The sequence below is a fragment of the Triturus cristatus genome, chromosome 6 (genome assembly GCF_964204655.1).
Source record: "Triturus cristatus chromosome 6, aTriCri1.1, whole genome shotgun sequence".
In the NCBI taxonomy this organism is placed as follows: domain Eukaryota; kingdom Metazoa; phylum Chordata; class Amphibia; order Caudata; family Salamandridae; genus Triturus; species Triturus cristatus.
Window position 1 is genome coordinate 651,038,942 of NC_140589.1, and position 16,726 is coordinate 651,055,667.

Here is a 16,726-nt window from a genome sequence, read left to right on the forward strand (position 1 = left end):
GTATTCCATTATTCGAATAGGCATGTGTAATATGGCAGATTTACCTGCTGTTGTGGTGCAAAATCCAAAATTAGAAGAAATTGTATTTCCGCCGACTAAATTCTAAACTAGGCACTAGGCGAGTTAAAATAAGTCTCTTCTTGTATTAGATTAACAGTTTACTTCTGATTGACAATACTCTTTAGCTCAAGGTTCCAAAGAAATAAGCCTCTCACAATGTTTCAAAACAAGTTCATAGGCAGGTTTTGTTTGCATTTTTGAAATCATAATTTCTCCACAGAAACCAATAATCTGCCTGTGGAAATACTTTTGCCCCTTTATTCCCACAAAATTTGGAGTTGAATGTGTCCTTTTTCTAACCCAGCAAACACAATTACAGCCAGACATTCTTGGTGTAAATGTAATGGATTTTGTAAGGGGCCAAACCACTTTGTCTTTGAAATTCCACAAAGTTTCTGACTTTGTTGGTAATAGCAGTCTCACAAGAAAAAAGGGGAGGACCAGGAGCGCTCATAGGTCCAGTAAACGTGCTCCTATGAGATCAAATCTATAACAAGAGAATGCAGTTACTTCCAAGAGAGAAGGAAAGAGGTGGGACAAACAATAGGAGAGCAGAAGGGGGTCCACTACTTTAGGAAAAGGAGCCCTCACACACCCGAATGGGTGTCATGCTTCTTCATAGGGTGTGCTCCTCATTGGGCAGGTGCTGCAATGCCTGATGGGCACCCACAAGTGGGCTGTTTGTTGGAAATCCTTTTCCCAAAAGTGTATGTGAAGTGTGGGTGTAGGGCATTTTTGTGTAGATTGGTGTATGAAAGTGAATGTATAAAGGAGAGTGTATGTTAAGATAGACTAAGCAGTCCTCTGAACAGGATGTTTTAATAGATCAGTCTACGTGTCTGTTTAAAAAAAGTGGGGACTATCACCAGACACAATGATCTATGATAGCTATTAGTGAAAGGTCAACATGTTTCCTGCTATTGGATAGTTGGCAATTCATCAGGATAAAAAGTTCTCCTAATCTACAGTGGTTGGAATCTAGTTATAGCAAATGCTATCCAAACACAAATGATTTAAATGTGGTGAGGTATTTGATACCTTAACATTGTTCAATTGTTCCATTGTTTACTTCTTTAGCTCAAGGTTCCAGAGAAATAGGCCTCTCACAATGTTTCAAAATAAGTTTATGGGCAGGTTCTATTGTTTTTTTAAAAATATCATTCTCTCTACATAAAAACAAACAATCTGCCTGTGGAGATAGTTTCTCCCATTTATCCCCACAACATTTGGAGTTGACGTTGTCCTTTTTCGAACCCAGCAAGCACAATTGCGGGCAGAAATTCTTGGAAAAAACATAAGGGATTTTGTAAGGTGCCAAATCACTTTGCCTTTAAAAATACCACAACGTCGTTTACTTTGTTGGTAATAGTAGCTGAAAATAATAAGAAACTGTTAGAAATCGGGGTCTCTAGTTGGCAATGGCTGGCCACTGTCCAAGTAGGGACCCTTCTTCCTAAGTCAGAGTAAGCAGCCTACACCCTTTGATAACCCCTGCTCAACCCTGTGGTAACGTAGCACGAGCAGCTAGGCCTATCTCAGAGGCAGTGTGTGAAGCATTTATGACCATACACAGTAATACAATGAGGAACACTACAAATGGACAACACTCAAGTAGTTATAAAAAATAGGTATATTTATATAGACTTAATCACAAGAACAATAACAGTAAAAATCCACAATACTAGAAAAATATGGTTACTTTAAAAATGCTGCAAAAATTGTTCAAGGTGCACAAAATGATGTTCAGTTCAATGCAGTGGTCTCTGCGACCCTTTTACTCACAAGGTATCTGGATTCGGTAGCAAAGCAACAAAAATGTCGCTATGGAGTTGTAGCGATAAATTTCCTCACGCTAACCAGCGATGCGTTGAATCCTTCCCGCAAGGGAGGATGATGAGCTGGGTTGCGGGAAGGATAAAGCGACAAACTTCTTCACGCTAAGCCGGTGATGCGATAAAATCCTTGCCGCTAAGGGAGGATGATGCACCGAGCCTGTTGCGTGTGTGATCTTGCTGCGATAGAAGAAAATGGCGCTCCGCGAGGAAGCGACGATCCTGATGCGATGCGGGGAAAATGGCGAATGCTCGGCGTCCGCGCTGCGATGAGCTTGGTGCGAAAATTCAGGGTTAGCGAGCGCTTTGGGACTCGCTAACAAAACAATGCGACAATCCTTGTGTTTAGCAAGCGTTTTCAGGCCCGCCGTCAGGCGATTCAATAACTTGGGTTAGCGAGCGTTTTCACACCTGCTGACAGGCTCTGCGACGATCTTCGGGATAGCGGGTGTTTTGGGACCCGCTGACAGGCTCTGCGACGATCCTCTGGATAGCTGGCTTTTTCAGGCCCGCTGACGGGTGATGCGATAATCTTCGGGATAGCGGGCGTTTTCAGGCCCGCTGACAGATGATGCGATAATCTTCGGGATAGCGGGTGTTTTCAGGCCCGCTGACAGATGATGCGATAATCTTCGGGATAGCGGGCGTTTTCAGGCCCGCTGACAGATGAGGCGACGATCTCCGGTAGCGAGCGCTCTGCGGTAGCAGAGCGACGATTTTTCTTACGCTCACCAGCTGCAGCGGCTCGCTAACGGGGGTTAGCGACGATTTTCAGCACTCTTTTCTCAGCAGTAGAACTAGAGGCCCTGGAACTCACAGGAGCCTCACCGCCAGATAGAAATCCTCGCTGGGAGGACACCGGAGGCTGGTGGTGGATTCTGGTGTGCCTGAGACTCCTGCAGGAGGCTAGCTCTCTTCTAGCCCTTGGGTGATTGCTGTTGCCACAAAATCAAAGTTCCTTTCAAGTCCTTTTCCTCTGCAGGCCAGTCCATGAAACAGCACACAAGCACAAGGACAGTCCTTCTCCTGCAGATTCCTGTAGTCACACGGACAGAGGTTCTTCTTGTTGTCCAGGAGCAATACCAATTGTAGGGGTTTGGGCACAAATATTTATACCCCCAAAGTCTTTGTTCTTAGGAGTCACAAGTCTCTGAACCCAGCCAGAACCGGTTCTGCCCAGCCCTGGAGCACTTTGTTGACCAGGCTGCATCCTTCCTTTCAGAAAGAGGGGGTCTGCCTTCAGACACACAGTGGGAGGTGGAGCCAGCATTCACCTTGCCAGGCACAGCCCTATTCAAGTGCAGGAGCTTCCCTCCCCTTACTCCCAGGCAGATCTCTCTATTCAACCCAGGTCTGACTCAGCCTGCCCTGTCCCTCCAAAACCAGACAGCCAATACACATAATAGCAGAGCATACTGGAAGGCTTAGGCAAGAAAGTACCTATACTCTAAAAGTGGTAGTTTCAAACACAGAATATAAAAATAACCTTCACTAAAAGATGTATTTTAATATTCTGAGCTCAGGCATACTAAATTCGTTTTTCTACCATGTTCTATGGGTCAGTTAGGACTATAGGATGTAATAGCCCAGACCTCCCATTCTGGCCTATGGAGAACAGGTAGCCTTACAGTAGTGAAAAACGAAATTGGGTGTAATTCACCACTAGGACATGCTACACACATCAGAGCATCTCCAAACTTACACATACAATGCACCCTATCATAAGGGTGGCTTACAGGATGCCAAGGGAAGGTTCAGGGGCTGGGAAGTGGGTGCACTTCACAGCCAAAATGGCAGTTCTGGACTGCACGCAGACACTGCAGTGGCAGGTCTGAGACACACTTTACAAGCTTCTTCTGTGGGTGGCACAAACCAGTGCTGCAGGCCCACCAGCAGCATTCGGTTTACCAGCCCTGGGCACACACAGGCCACGCTACTAGGGACTAACAGGTAAACCAAATAAGCCAATCATGGATGTACCAATTCACATGTCATCTTTACAAAGGGAGCATTCGCGCTGTGGCACTGAATGGCAGCGGCACAGCGCCCAGATCATATATAACCAGCAAAAAATGGAAGGGAGACTCACGCCAATGGTGCCAGGTCTAACACGTGTCCCCTCCAGCTGAAATGTGGGGGGAACTATCCCATCCCCTTGGAAGTTCTCATCACTAAGGTGGAAATATGTGGACAGACCATCAGCATTGGCGTGTTCTGTACCAGGGCGATGTTCCACCATGAAGTCCATACCCTGTAGGGAAATGGACCACCTTTTACAACTTGGGATTCTCACCCCTCATCTGCATCAACCATCTGAGGGGCCTGTGGTCTGTCTGAACCCGGAAGTGAGTCCCAAACAGGTAGGGTCTCAGCTTCTTCAGTGCCCAGACCAAAGCAAATGCATCACGCTCAATTGCACTCCACCTCTGTTCCCGTGGAAGTATCCTCCTACTGATTGAGGCTACAGGTTGGTCTAGTCCCTCCTCATTCATCTGTGACAGAACAGCCCCCACCCCATGCTCTGAAGCGTCGTCTGGACAATAAATTCCTTAGCAAAGTTGGGCGCCTGGAGTACGGGTGCTGTACACATGGCAGTCTTGAGGGCATCAAAAGCTTTCTGACAGGTGTCAGTCCAGTTCACAATCTTTGGCCGCTTATTGGAAGTCAGCTCAGTCAAGGGGTCAACGATGTTGCCATACCCCTTGACAAACCTCCTGTAATAACCTGTGAGTCCTAAGAAGGCCTCACCTGGGTCTGGGTCCTTGGGGGCTCCCAAGCCAGGATGGTTTCAATCTTGGGCTGTAGGGGTGCCACCTGGCCACTCCCTACCTGGTGTCCGAGTACACCACAGAACCCTGCCCAATCTGGCACTTACTGGCCTTGATTGTGAGGCCTGCTCTGCGCAGCGCCATCAACACTTCCCAGAGGTGGTGCAAGTGGAACTAAACACTGCAATGTCATCCAGGTAGGAGGCACTGAAATCCTCCAGCCCAGCCAACACCTGGTTGACCAACCTCTGAAAGGTGGCAGGGGCATTCTTCATCCCAAAGGGCATCACACGGAACTGGTAGTACCCATCTGGGGTGGAAAATGCTGACCTCTCCTTTGCCCCATCAGTTAAGGCGAACTGCCAGTACCAAGACATTAGATCAAACGTGCTGAGGTACCGGGCAGCCCCTAACCGATCTACGAGCTCATCAGCTCTGGGGATGGGGTGCCCGTCGGTCCTCGTGACCGAATTGAGACCTCAGTAGTCCACACAGAACCTAAGTTCTGGAGTGTCACCAGGCACTGCAGCTTTTTTTAGCAAGACCACGGGGCTGGACCAGGTGCTGCTAGAGGACTCAATCACCCCTAGGGCAAACATTTTGGAGACCTCCTCCTTAATGCAGGCCCTTACCCTGTCAGTCACTCTGTAAGCCTTGTGCTTGACGGGAGGACAGTCCCCGGTGTCCACCTCATGGATGCACTAATCAGTGACACCAGGCTCCAGGGAAAAAACATCAGGAAATTGCCCCAACAGCTGGTGGCAATCTCTCTGCTGCTCAGGGGTCAGTGTGGTAGAGAGGACCACACCCTCCACTGACCCATCCTTCTCTCCTGCACACAGGAGGTCAGGAAGAGGCTCACTCTCCTCCTCCATCCCTGCATCTGTGGCAAGAAGCATGCCCACTTCAGACCTCTCAAAGTGGGACTTTAGGCGATTCACATGCAGGACCCGCAGGGGGTTCCTAGGAGATTTAAAGTCCACCAAATAGGTAACTTGACTTTTGCGCTCCACCACCTCAAATGGACCGGTCCACTTATCTTGGAGCGCACAAGGCTCCACTGTGGTCAGTACCCAAACCTTCTGACCAGGTTGAAATTCGACCAGCAATTTTTCTGAAATGCCGAGTCTGGTTCCTGAAGGCCAGGATGTAGCTAAATACATCCTGGGGAGGTTTCCTGGGAGATTTCTCCCAGCCTTCCTTGACCAGGCTCAGATGCCCTCTTACCGGATGGCCATAGAGCAGTTCAAAGGGACTGAACCCTAAGGACTTCTGTGGCACCTCACGGTATGCAAACAACAAGAATGACAAGAGGACGTCCCACTTACGCCTCAGGGGCTCTTCCAGGCCCATGATCATGCCCTTTAAGGTCCGGTTGAACCTTTCAACCAGACCGTTACCTTGGGGGTGGTAAGGAGTGGTGAACTTGTAAGTTACCCCACACTCCTTCTACAGAGACTTCATATACTGGGAGATGAAGTTGATCCCCCTGTCGCTCACCACCTCTCTGGGGAACCCCACACAGGAGAAGATCCCCATCAGTGCACGTACCACCACGGGGGCCGTCACTGTCCTGAGCGGGATGGCTTCAGGGTACCGGGTTGCATGGTCCACCAAGACCAGGATGTACCTGTTGCCCATTATACTGTAAACAATGGTTCCCTAGGGAAACTATTAATTTCAATCATAATCAATCTGAAAATAAATCAAAAAACCAAAATGCAACACAGCATAAATATACCAATAGAATAGTCAAATAATCACTTTTGATCAATGAATTATAGTTTGGAAAACGACAATTTATTCTTGGTTCATTTCCATTTGGTATCAACTTGTTTGAATCTAAACAATTAAACACAAATCCTACAAAAAAATTGAAATAGGCTGTATATACACTTTTTTTAGAAAAACGACGCAGTGACAAAGTGAATAAGGTGACTTAGTGCAATAGTGAAAGTGTAAATATTTACAATGGAAACCCACGTTTCTTAAATAAAATCGAAATATACAAAAAACCTATTATTATAAATAGTCCTCAACTTCCTTATAGATATATAGTAAACCTTGTAAGGCACATGTCCTATCGTTTTTTGAAAAAACAAGGAATTCAAATCGGTCAGGGACTGTGGAACCGTCAACGTTTCGACCCTACATCAACCATTCGTTGTAAACAGTCATATCGGGTCTTCTTCAGGACACTGGAGGTGTATAACAGCCTGGATAGTAGGTGGTGGAACAGCTTTTCACAGAATTGTCGCAGTTGCTACTCGTTATGAATCAAAAGGAACTGCCAGAATTATGGAGAGTCTTTGTTCAAAGGGGAGGTCCATCTAAGTCTAGCTGAATGTTTTTTTCTTTTTTCCTTTTCCTTTTATTTATTTTCTGTCTCTCACCCTTCAATTGGCGAGACTTGTTGCGGATTACTGGCTTCAAGATTGAGACTTAGCGTGTATCCCTACAAGGGTAGATAACGCCATCAGGAAACAAATTCAACTGATGTATTTAAATTATTCCCCTCGCTTCAAAGGATGGTGCGCTCGCTTCTGACAACCGGTTGTCGGAAGCGAGCGCACCATCCTTTGAAGCGTCCTGAAGAAGACCCGATATGACTGTTTACAACGAATGGTTGATGTAGGGTCGAAACGTTGACGGTTGCGTTGATGCTTGAAGCAGGCGTAAGGATTGATGCAGCATGTAAGGGATAGGGCACCCCCGAGCCTTGCTGGAGCTGCGTCGCGTTTGCGACGCAACTCCAGCAATGTACCGCCTTTCCGACAGGAGATGCGTTACGCATCTGCCCATCCGAGTGCCACGGTGCGCCGCATTGTAAATGCGGCCCATCAATGGTGGCGCACGGGTGGGCAGATGCGTCGCAACTCTTCTGGCGCATCTCTGCTGATTAGCAGAGATGCGCCTGACATCATAAATCTGCCCCAATGTGTTTTTTACACTTCATGGTCTGACTATAGTAGAGCAATTATTTGAGAACCATTGGTAAAGTCAAGGCACATAATCCATTAGATCACTGTATTCTTGTTGATAAACTGTTCTAGGATTATTTTGTAACGTTAGTTTAAGCCAGGGTACAGCGAGTCCCTTGATAAATTGGAAAGTATTAAAAGGTCTATTTTGTGAGCTATTAGCAATATCCCACTTCTTGAATGACTCAAACACAGACATATAGCGGTGCATTTACAGCTTGCGTAATCTGTCACTATCCAGAATCTGAAATTAGAAGTGAAACCCATGTAGTTTGCAGTAGGGGTGGGCGGGATTTGCGAAATTCACTTTAGATAACTATTGTGAAAATGTTAAAAATCTACGCAAACACGCGGAAATATCGCGAAGATGCGGAAGTTTTTTTCTCGCTCGTTCGTGGTATTTTCTGCGTGGTCGCGGCTCGCCAACTTACACATGCGGTTGCTCACGGGCGCGGCCATCTTGTTTTCACTTGTCTCGCGGTGCATGATCGCGAGAAGAAAGACGTGATCGCGCGACGAATGACGTTACTGCGGGTGCGAACTGTCGCGAGACAGCGCAAATGGCTACCAACAATCCAACATCTCGTGGAGAACGCGACCGGATCGGGAAAACTTGTCGGCGAACGTGAGGATTCTGGTAAGACGATCGCCCGCACGCGAGAATGTAGTTTTTTTACAGCGCGAGCAAGCAAAAAATTTCCGGTAAGATGCGGATTGCGGAAATTTTGACATTTTTCGCGATCTCCGCGGAACGCGAAAATGTCAAATTATCGCAATTTCCGCGAGCGGAACGGAATTTTAGCCCAGGCCTAGTTTGCAGACGAAATCATAAACATCAAAATGTGTATTTACAGTGATGTGAAGACAGAGACAATGCAAGAAAATTATTAGCTTTTCAGATTATTTGTAGGCATGATGAGATGCGAAATGGTAACATATGTCACCCTAGCAAATGCAGTCAAAACTGGAAGATGCAAAATAAGTGGTTCAATTATCTATGGAATTTTCTAGTAAATTACATCTTGAGATTCAGACCACATTAAGAGGGGCATTATGTTAATACATTGAAGAACTAGCAATAACTAAGCTATCTGTTGGTTCTTAAACTTTATTTGCTAGTGAAATAAGGAATACAAGTTAAAGGTGTGTGTAGGAAGGTGGATATCTGACTATGGTTACCCCCAAATTTTTGCCTAGTGTCTAGCTGGTTTTTCGACTTAGTTGGCCTGAGGTCCTGCCATTCAGGATCTCAGCCTGGCTGTTCTCTCTTTAAAATGGACTCCATTTACCCTAGGTACATACCCAATTGGTTGGATCACCCTGTGAGCCCCTGTACCAGTGTACACTAGGTACCCAGGGCATTGGTGTATCTAAGGCCTACCAGGGGCTGAAGCATGTATTATGCCACCCCTGGCCTGGCAGATCAATTTGACACAACTGGCTGATAACTCAGATGGGGTAAGTTGGTGTAACCACCTCTTACTTAGGTGTAGTATACCTATACCTAACCTTAAATGGGACACATGTTAACCTATATAGTCACTCATATGGCAGGCCTTAACAATCCTGAAGGCAGAGTACTTGGTTCCATGTGAGATGGTGCTCTGGCATGAGCTGAGCCTGTCTGCAGTGGTCGGAACAACTTCCTTCTACTGTTTCCAGATATCGTCATACCATATACTCTTAAGTGCATTATGAACCTCGCGGTTAAATGCTAACTTTGGTTTGGCTGTATCAAAACATGTCGAGTAAGGTGTCATACGAATTGGAATACTAACCCCTCGCCAATTCTGGCGACAGGGTTAGCATTCCACCCTTCTAGAGGGACACGACATGTACAGTACCTGAAACCCGGGTAAAATCAGCCATAGCCTCAGCTCCACAAAATGGATGCTGCCACCACAGACACAAGTCTGCCCTCCTGCTGCTGGGAGTCCTTCCAGCTTGGGAGACGTGGACAAAGGGTTTCCTGCCAGGGGAGGTGCGAGCACCACCCCAGACAGGATTTTGTGTATTGGTCAGGTAGGGCTTGAAAGGAATCAGACATGCCTGAGGCTCACAAGGAGCCTCGGTGCATATGCCAGTTCAAACCGGTCCTGGGGCACACCAGCCCCGGACCTGGGGCGAGCTGGACAAAGGATTGGGGGTGTAACCACCCCCTTCCTGGTCCCACCCTTAGGGAGGGACCTAGCAGGTAGTCCGGCCCCTAGAATCCGCTTAAAGGTAGGAGCTGTGTCCTGGGGGCACAGGGTGACCCCCTGTGCCCCCACGGCCGGTCGCTCCTCACCTCCTGCTGCTGCCTGCTGTTCACGGACGCCTCCTGCTGCCTGGTTCTCCGCGACTGCTCCTGCTGCCTCTCGCTCGCTCCCCCGGTCCTCTGCATACTCTGCCTCACCACCGCCGCTGACCTGCTGACCCGGTAGGTGCTCCTCCACTCGCGCCTTCTCCCCCGCCGCGGCCCCGGTTCCGCTTCTTCCTTTCCCGCCGCTGACCCCTGACCCCGCCCCCACTCCCTGCCCATTGGTCTACCGCCTCCCGCCTCCCAGCTGACCCCCCCTCCCGGCTCCTTACTTAAGGGGACCGAGGCGGGCTGGTCAGTGTGACCCCCTGTGCCCCCACGGCCGGTAGCTCCTCACCTCCTGCTGCTGCCTGCTGTTCACGGACGCCTCCTGCTGCCTGGTTCTCCGCGTTTGCTCCTGCTGCCTCTCGCTCGCTCCCCCGGTCCTCTGCATACTCTGCCTCACCGCCGCCGCTGACCTGCTGACCCGGTAGGTGCTCCTCCACTCGCGCCTTCTCCCCCGCCGCGGCCCCGGTTCCGCTTCTTCCTTTCCCGCCGCTGACCCCTGACCCCGCCCCCACTCCCTGCCCATTGGTCTACTGCCTCCCGCCTCCCAGCTGACCCCCACTCCCGGCTCCTTACTTATGACGCCCCCTCAGCGACCGCGCAGCGGACGCGCGCAGCGGGAGCGCCGACTGAGCGCCGAAGGTGCGCCAAAGGTAAGCCCGTCTGCGCCCGTCCGCGCCTGGACCGCGCCCAGCGCCAGACCCCCTGGTCCCCGTGCCCGGCAGCCCCCCCGCATGACCTACGACTTCGCTACGCTCATCGCACTCAAAACCGCCCGAGCCCCCGGGTGCTACCGAGCATCCCCGCGACGCACCCATGGACCCTTCGCCTGCCGATCCTGCAACTTCTCCTGCCTCCGAACCGGCACCGCACCCATCAAGACGGACAACAGCAACCACCTCAAGTGCATCCTGATCAACACCCGCTCCGTCCACAGACACGCCGTGGAACTCTGGAACCTCCTCGACACCACATCTCCAGACGTCGCCTTCCTCACGGAAACCTGGATGAACGCCTCCTCAGCCCCCGACATCGCCATAGCCATCCCGGACGGCTACAAGATCATCAGGAAGGATCGCGTCAACCAGACCGGAGGAGGCATCGCCATCGTTCACAAAAGCACCATTCGCATCTCGACTGACTCCACCGACGCTCTCAACGCCGCCGAATACCTGCACTTCCAGATCCACACCGACCCCAAGACTACCCTCAGGGGCACCCTCATCTACAGACCCCCGGGACCACGCGCACAGTTCTGCGAAGACATCACAGACTTCATCAGCCCCCACGCCCTCCCCTCCGCCGACTACATCCTCCTCGGGGACCTCAACTTCCACCTGGAGAACAACAACGACCGCAACACCACCACCCTGCTGGACAACCTCGCTAACCTCGGACTCAAGCAACTGGTCAACACCCCCACCCACTACGCCGGCCACACGCTCGACCCCGTCTTCTCATCCAGCAAGCACGTCACCTTCAGCCACTCCACCGGACTTCACTGGACTGACCACAGCTGCGTCCACTTCAGCTTCAAAAAGAACACGGTCCACCACCACCCGAAGCAGGTTCCCCACAGGAACTGGAGCAAGATCACCGTCGACCAGCTCGCCACCTCCCTCAGCCAGAACCCACCTGTCAGGACAACGCACCCTAACACAGCAGCCCTCGACCTCACGCAGTGGCTGACCTCCTGTGCCGACGACCTCGCCCCACTGAAGAACCCACTCACCAGGCCCAGAAGCAAGAAGGCCCCCTGGTTCACCGACGAACTCAAGGACTCCAAGAAGGCCTGCCGCACCCTCGAGAAGGCCTGGCTCCTTGACAAGACCGCCGACAACATGACCGCCCTCAAACTCGCCACCCGCAGACATCACCAGCTCATCCGCACCACCAAGAAGAAATCTCTGAAGGAACGACTGGACAAGAACGCCCATGACAGCAAGGAGCTCTTCAACATCGTCAAGGAGTTCTCCAACCCCAACACCGGCAACAACGACATCACTCCCTCGCAGGACCTCTGCGACTCCCTCGCCTCGTACTTCCACCGCAAGATCGCCGACATCCACAACAGTTTTGGCGCTCCACCCCCGCACCCATCAGCCGAACCTACGCACCCCGCCGCCATCCTCCAAACATGGACCGAGGTGACCCCCGAAGAAACGACACGCATGATGAGCACCATCCACTCCGGATCCCCGACCGACCCGTGCCCCCACCATGTCTTCAACAAGGCCGCCTCTACCATCGCACCCCACCTCCGAGACCTCATCAACACCTCCTTCGACACAGCAACCTTCCCGGAGAGCTGGAAGCATGCCGAGCTCAGCGCCCTGCTGAAGAAACCAACAGCGGACCCGACCGACCTCAAGAACTTCCGCCCCATCTCGCTCCTGCCTTACCCCGCCAAAGTCATCGAGAAGGTCGTCAACAAGCAACTGGTCGCCTTCCTTGAGAAGAACGGATCCCTCGACCCATCACAGTCCGGATTCAGAGCCAACCACAGCACCGAGACCGCCCTCATCGCAGCCACCGACGACATCCGCGCCCTGCTCGACAACGGTGAAACAGCGGCACTCATCCTCCTAGACCTCTCCGCAGAATTTGACACTGTCTGCCACCGCACCCTAGTCCAACACCTCAACGACACCGGCATCCAAGGGAAGGCTCTGGACTGGATCGTCTCATACCTCTCCGGCAGAACTCAGAGAGTACGCCTCCCTCCGTTCCGCTCTGAGGCAACCGAAGTCATCTGCGGAGTCCCCCAAGGATCGTCGCTCAGCCCCACTCTCTTCAACATCTACATGAAACCCCTCGCTGCCATCGCACGCCAACACAACCTCAACATCATTTCCTACGCAGATGACACCCAGCTGATTCTCTCTCTCACCAAAGACCCCGACACCGCCAAAGCCAGCCTACACGGAGGGATGAGAGACGTCGCCGAATGGATGAACATCAGCCGCCTGAAATTGAACACGGACAAGACGGAAGTCCTCATCCTAGGGCCGTCGCCCTCCGCATGGGACAACTCCTGGTGGCCCCCGGCCCTAGGCACCGCACCCAAGCCAACGGACCACGCACGCAACCTGGGCGTCATCCTGGACTCCTCCCTATCGATGACCAGACAAGTCAACGCCGTCTCCTCATCTTGCTTCCACACCCTCCGCATGCTCCGCAAGATCTTCCAATGGATCCCGTCCGAGACCAGGAAGACGGTCACCCAGGCCCTCGTCACCAGCAGACTAGACTACGGAAGCACCCTCTACGCCGGTACAACAGCCAAGCTTCAGAAGAGACTTCAGCGTATCCAGAACGCCTCCGCCCGACTCATCCTGGACGTCCCACGACGCAGCCACATCTCGAGCCACCTGAGAGGCCTGCACTGGCTCCCGGTCAACAAAAGGATCACGTTCAGACTCCTCACCCACGCACACAAATCCCTCCACGACCTGGGCCCAAGATACCTCAACGACCGCCTGACCTTCTACACGCCCACCCGCCAGCTACGATCCGCGAATCTCGCCCTCGCCGTCGTCCCTCGCGTCCAGAGAGCCACCGCCGGAGGAAGATCCTTCTCCTACCTGGCGGCCAAGACATGGAACTCCCTGCCCGTCCACCTGCGGCTGACCCAGGACCACCTCGCCTTCAGGAAACAGCTCAAGACCTGGCTGTTCGAGCGGTAGCAGACCCCCTCCCCCAAGCGCCTTGAGACCCTTCCGGGTGAGTAGTGCGCTATATAAATTCCATGATTGATTGATTGATTAAGACTTCAGACATCCTGAAATCAACTTAACCACAAGAAGAAGACGGGAACTTCGACGCTCTGCTGCACAGAGGACAGAAGGAAATCTCCCCTATGGTCAGGGAGTGACCATCTTGCTAACGCAAGCACCAACCAGCTATTCGACGTCTGCTTTGCCGGCGCCTCCTGCCGGAGCCCGAGCCCAGAGCCCGACAAGACCTGGACCTCCAGACCTCTCACAGCCCGATCCACAGTCCCTGAAAAGAAGGAACCCGTGGAGGCACCGAGACACGTGGAGCCAGCCATCTTGGAAGACCGACGACAAGCTGCAAGCGCGACAACAGAGGCTCCCTCCAAGTTGTGCTTTGGGTCCTGAGAAGCCCTACCTACGAGCAGCATCTGCACCAAAGGTGAGCCCTCCACTATCTCCACGATCTGCGTGGGGCCCCTCTGCACTTTGCAACTCGACGCGCCTGCCCGGTCCCTGGCCCGTTGGCTAGTGGCCATTTTGGCGACGAACTTTAAAAACTACGACACTGGTCTGGTTGCTCCAGACTGGCCCCTGCTTCCCTCCAAAGGAGCAGCCCCTCTGACCTTGCTGGTCAGAGTTAGAAGCTTTCTTCACTTTCCACGACTCCTGCCTTTGCCAAGGCTTGTTTGCTTCTTTCGAGTCGCCGATACCGCTGACAGCGAGAGTCTGCGTGGGGCAGCTCGTGAACCGACTCCTGGACGTCGTCAACCTTCAGGGACCACGTGGCTGCGGAGACAAGTTACCCTTCCTCACCTGTTTGCACCCGACATCGCCTGGTACCTACTTGGTGCCACGCCGGTCACTGGCTAGTGACTGTGAACACTGTCCCCTCTGCTTTCAGGTCTTCTACAACTCCGATCCACCCTTGGATCCAACGCAGCTCTTCTGGACCGACCGCCTGCAGCATCTTTGTCATCAGGCTCCATTGAATCGATAGAAGAAACCCGACGTACTTCGAGACCTATGCACCCGCTTCCTGTGGGTGAGGTAAAGCTGGCACTCTGGTGCCCAAGTGTAGAGAAACATCTCTAGTGTCTGTGTTTTGAATCTTAAGTTCGTAGTCCATCCAGAAGACCCTTTCTGCAGTAACTTTTAAACTTTTACGCGCCCATTGAAAACCTATGGGAGCCCGCGTGTAACTTTCCTCACTGCACACGCGACCCGTGGACCTCCTGGTCACTAACTAAAGTTAGCTCCTTGTAGGCCCAGCGATTCTAGAGGCCCTAGGCCTTTTCCCTTTCCTGTTCGTGGTACTTATACCACTATTTTAGTATATGGTTTGAGTGGCCACCAGGGCCCATCCATATAAAGTGCAACTTCTGTATATTATAACATTGTCTTGTTTAACGATTTGTGCTCCTGTGCTCATAAAGAGTCTAAGGGATACTTTGAGAAATAAATACATATATATTTTGAATATATATCTGTGTGGTGTCCTTTCATTGGTATAAAGGAGGGTTACATATGGTAAAACAGCTGGCTTAACACGCTTTAACGAGTTTAGCCTCGAAGACTGCTTAGCCTACGCTACCACTAGGGCAGCTAGTCCGAAAAGGTTGACTTACAACCACACCATAAGGGTTGCTTGGCATGGTACAAGGTGGTCACTTTGACTAGTGAACATCATATACCAGGCCAACTTCTCACAGTGTGAAAGACACCTCACCAGAGGGCTAAGCCCTGGCAGAACCTGACCTGAGCAATACATGCAGAAATCAGTGCAGTAAACATCAGTTCTGCATATAATTGTCCATTTGCACCTCTTAAACTTGCAATACAGGGCACTTATTGCACTGGTAAATACGTCATCCTTGGGTAATGGCACCACAAGTTGTAAATACCATTCCTTGAGGATCACATGTCTTGTAATCAGTGCCTCAGAGAAAAATAGAGGGAAATGTAAGGGGTGGACAGAGAGCTGGTGGGAATAAAAGAGTGGGTAAATGTGTGTGAGGAAGAGAAAGAGAGAGAAACATTTTTCCTCTCTTACCTCAGGCAGCGAGGGAAACGGTCACTTGTGCACTGATTCTGTCGTGGCTGGATTATGCCAACGCCCTTTATGTTATTGTAGTTCCAAATGTATGACACCTTGAGTGACAGTTTATCACAAATGAATCCTGAGAATAAGGTCAATGTAAAGAGATTAATATCAGAAACTACACACTTCTGAGCAGTGAGAAGCACTACAGAAGACCAAGAAACTGCTGCAAATCCCTTTAGGGGAAGTCCACTAACTGATTTTACATTTCTAACGCAATTTTTACTGTAGTGAATACAGAATTACTCAGTATATTGCTGAGGCTTTAAACTGTTTCAAATGCCTGGTTCTTTGGTAAAGGCAGCAGTTACTGATAGCCAAACATACCTCGGGCAAGCCGTGAATTTGGCTCTTTGGGGGCCGGAGTGTCCCTCAAGCTAATGGTGCCTATTGCACTAGCTGTCACCTTTGATCATGGGTGAAGCCTCCACAATATTCACTCACGACTGGTAAGTCAGGTGCCGGCCTCCAGGAGCATTGCGTGTATAAAGTTGTGTGGTTTGTAGGAGCCGGAAGGGTTCCTAAGGGATTGATATGCTAGCTAGCTTAATCTACAAATTGGGGAATTAAAGTCTTTACTAAAGTGTGCCTCTTACCTTTCCTTCTTCATTGATCAGATAGTTTTGCAGCCAGGCACCGTTTGCAGCCGAGGTTATGTTCAAATTTAATGTTCAGAAAATAGTTATGTGAATGTGAGCCTGTGTAATGTAACTAGTGATTCTGTAAAGAGGTTCAATGCCTGGGTATTGAGGTCACGCTATATAAAATTGTAAAATAAAAGGATGTTACTTAGAAAGCGTTTTGTCCCTATTCTCCTGCACTGGGCTGAGCACTGATAAGAGTGAAGGTTAACCTGTGTGTCCAAAATCACAGGGCTGATACACTTTAGGAGTAAAGAGTCGAGTGTTTCCAAAATCACAGGGCTGA